This window comes from Diuraphis noxia, unplaced genomic scaffold (genome assembly GCF_037042655.1).
Source record: "Diuraphis noxia isolate RWA-SAM2 unplaced genomic scaffold, SU_Dnox_SAM2 contig0001, whole genome shotgun sequence".
NCBI classification, from domain to species: domain Eukaryota; kingdom Metazoa; phylum Arthropoda; class Insecta; order Hemiptera; family Aphididae; genus Diuraphis; species Diuraphis noxia.
In genome coordinates this window covers 48,985,901-48,990,175 of record NW_028301711.1, presented here as the reverse complement: position 1 = coordinate 48,990,175, position 4,275 = coordinate 48,985,901, and the positions used below count along the sequence as shown (strand labels likewise).

The following is a 4,275-nucleotide window of genomic DNA, read 5'->3' as shown; positions in this document are numbered from 1 at the left end:
TATAGTAACAAATTTGGTCTAGCTATTGTTGCTATTTGGAGGGAAGGAGAGTAAAATTTAAAATAGTAAACTATTTATGTGTATGTATTATATATATTTTTGGTGTTAATTATCGCCGTCTCCACTTATTAAGAAATCGATTTTTTATGTGATATATTTGTGAGAAAAATGTCATAATATTATACAACCATTTGTATCCATTTCTGTCATGTTCAGATATAAACTCAGATGAATTATAAATTAAATATATTATTATAAAATGATCGTCGAAAGGAAAGCTTTAAAGTTTTATTCCACTTTTGTCATAATTTAAACTAACGAAGAATGAAATACATTAAGAATAAAAATAATTGTTGTCAGTAATAGGTAATAGGATTTTTGAAAGACGTCAATCGTAGTAAGTACTTTATAAAAATTAAAATATAGATAACGCCTCAGCAGTGCTACTTGATTATTTGTGAAATTCTTAAAAAAAAACCACCCAGACGAGATTCCTAAATGTCTAAAAAAAAATGGCAAAAAGTTCGCCCGGACAGGGACTCGAACCCTGGACCCTTAGGTTAAAAGCCTAATGCTCTACCGACTGAGCTATCCGGGCATATCGAAACTCAAGCATTATACGAGCATATACATTTTATACATACATTGACACTGATAATCAAGCACAAATTATTCATTAAAATATGTATAATGATTTATTTTCTAAGTCAAAAAATAATAAAATATTAATATTAAATTTGTTTAATAAGTCGATACAATATAATTTGTCAAAATAGTCTAAGAATACAATGAAATACAATTGTTTTTTATTTTGTTCAGTTAATTAATAATTTCGAACGTTTAGGTGATAATGTGGGATATTTAAATTTTAAACTTCTTGTCTTCAACTCCTACATGTCAATTGTTATTTTTTATTTATGAAGACCATAATAGCTAATCCTTAAAAGTAAAAGTCGTGTATTTGATGTATACGTCCTTGACCACTTCTTACTTAAGTTTAACTTGAAAATATATATAACAAAAAATAATAATAGTAATAGGTACTGGGGTAATGGGAGAAGAACTTGAGCCCGTTAGTCAATCACCTGTTTACACCAATGTCGCTAATGCATCACATTTAAAATACAAAATAAGTATAAAATGGTGGTATATATAGTACAAAAAATTAATAATAAACCGTATTTTTACTTATTAAATATTAATATAATATTGTTGTAATAGTCGTAGTAGTAGTTTTGGCGGTAATAATCCTCAATGGATTGTAAAGCTAGAAAAAAATTTTCGCAATGCGATATTGTAATTAGCTGTTTCTATAAAAATGAGATATTTATATGTAATATACGTAATATACATATTACATAGTTATACGACGTCATGATGACGATTATGATGATTTTGTACACGCATCCATACTTGTGGCTATACTAACAGGCAACAGTGGTGGTAACTGGTAGGAGCATTGCGGAGATACGGAACAGTCGACCAGTTGCCGCTTGGATTATTCGTATTATTTTTTCGTTCGTAAAACAACATATTACCACATTTTGCGTCATACTATACTCATACTACATACATCCATAACTCATTGTTATAAGAGCACACGTGTGTAAATTTTACACTGTAAAACGCGTGTGAACAATTAATAACGCACTTACAACAAGGCAAATTCGTGTTTAGCAAAATTTTGTGAATAAATAATCTTTGATACATATAGTATTGACGTATAGTGCCTAGAATGAACCTATTTAGTATATAAAGTAAAAACATTATATCTGTTTTCGCGTTGATGTTTTACGATTATTTACTATAATAAGTATTTATCTATCATCGGACATGGTAGAATGGAGTCGGTTATCATAATAATGTCGACTGCAGTCAAGTGAATAAGAGTGATAACTTATATAACTACCAAAGTTGGATTTTGTTATCCTCTCTCTGTTATAATTTATTATATACGTTTTATTATTTTCAAAGATGTAATTGCCACTGAGTACAACATACAAAATGTTATTGCTTTTAGTACAAAAAAAATATCGTCACCAGTCCATTTCCCCGACAATTACAATTTGTATAAGCTATTATGATCATAAGTTTAGCTATGAATAATAACTTACATTATTAGAGCGCTGCAGAATATGTAGTTTCATGGGATGATTAAAAAAAATTTAAAATTTGTTCCTCATATCAATATTGTTGTAAGTAAAAACTAAAAAAAGTTGAGCGCAAATTCACAATAATATTAATGGAAATCTGCAGAAGTTAGAAGTTTTATAAAATTCATCAAAACCACGAAAATTTGCAAATTATTTCGGGTGAAAAATATATAAATATAATATTTTATTTTCGTTTATCTTTATCATAAAAAAAAAAATTTTACAGGAAATTCAAATAAAAAATTTAAATTTATGAGCGATTAAATCTTAAATTGTTAAAACATTGGATAATCACTTGATTTCTCTCGGAACGATTTTCTTATAGGTATTGCTTAAATTCAAAAATGAGTAACCTTAGTTATTATTGGAATTTTCACCAAATGTTTATGTTATCATTTTCTATTTTCGAAACCAATACCAATTTTCAGCTCTATGCGAATTATTCCGAAGTTAAATGTCTATTTTGACCGGACTATTATACTATAGTTAGTCGTTTTACGTTTACCTATCGTTCTTGGCTCACATGAGACATGGCTGATAATGATTAATGGATTAGGTATATTACAAAATATTATGTTAAATGTAAACATTTTTATTTTCATTAACTGTCCCAAGTTGCGCCTAAATAATAAAATCGTTTATAACTCGAGTGCATTTATTACTTTAGTGACATTATGATGTTTCTTATAGGTACCTACTACCTATACAGTTTCATTCTACAGAAAAAGAAAAAAAGAGAAAAATATTAAAGATGTTAACGTTAAGTGAACGTTAGTAAGTGTTATGACGTGTTAACGTTGTGTGATCGACATAAAAATGGAAAATAAATAGGTAGGAATCTAATTGGTGGTTTTTTCTAATGCTTAAAAAAAAAGTTTAACGGTTTTGACTTCCAGTATATTATGATCGATTTAAGCGTAACGTCGTTAAGCATGATAATAATTAATAATATTATAGCGATTAGTGCCAATTACACGTCTTGTATCATATCATGGAATTAAGATAGGGCGGCTCAGGGCGCAAAACCCGTATTTGTTGTCTTAAGTCTTACAAAATATGTGTAACATACCAAATTTACGCTAGGGAGTTCACGTTTTATTCCGTTAGCTTAAAAATTATAGTGAAAGACCTATTATGAAACTTGATGGTAAGAACATTTTTAATGTTTTGTTGGAAATTATTTTTACGATAATTCAATTTTTAAGTGAATTATACCCGTATAATAAATTGTAAAATAAAAATGCTCGTAACTCACTTAAAAACTGAATTATCGTAAAAATATTTCCAAAAAAAACACAGATAATGTTCTATGTTCTTACTATATCAAGTTTCATAATAGCCAATCATACCATCAGGCATCAAGTCTATTCGCTATAATTTTTAAGCTAACGGAGTAAAACTACGTAGGAACTGCTGATCGAAAATTTGTTATGTTACGCGTTTGTAAGACAGAGACAACAAATAAGGGTGTTGCGCCCTCTTAATAAGTGACAACACACTGCCAAGACGACGTGTAGTTAAATTTGTAAATCATTAACAAACGTGATTAGAGTGATTTTGATTTACGACCAGTAGTTTAGTTTTAATAAAGACATTTGTGCCCAGTTATCCACTATTAGTTTTACGGTGCTTATAATAGGCTCAATAGCGGTATTATGCTATCATTTATCATACCATATTATTATATCATTTATTACAAAGTACAAAGTACGAGTATGTTTTACAAGTTAATAAAAAATAATATTTTTCGAATAATATACTCCTATTGTCAATTTCAATAAAAAAAAAAAATATGGAGATTATGAAATAATTGAACACATATATATTTTTAGATTCTGAAAGAATAGTGATGAATGTATTGATTTTACAATGATGTGTGTTTTTTTTGTGTCTGTGTACAGCATAACTAGTCGAAATAATGCTTCAATTTCAAACTTTGGGGGTGGTTTCCGATGTAAAATTGAAAATCCTTGGTGCATTATACAGGTCAAAAGTAAACATTTTCCAACATTTTTCAAAAAAATCGAGAACAACAAAAAAAAAATGACAGAAAAACTGGAATTTTTACGCAAAACCAGTTTTCGACCAAATTGATTTTTTTATATGCTTGTAATTCAAAAAC

General features: G+C 28.3%; 1 non-coding gene across 1 annotated transcript; it reads right to left on the bottom strand.

Annotated features, from left to right (window-relative positions):
• Window positions 1-525: 525 nt before the first annotated feature.
• On the bottom strand, window positions 526-598 carry TRNAK-UUU (transfer RNA lysine (anticodon UUU)). The gene has a single exon. It is a non-coding gene; the product is annotated as a tRNA-Lys (tRNA).
• Window positions 599-4,275: the final 3,677 nt, after the last annotated feature.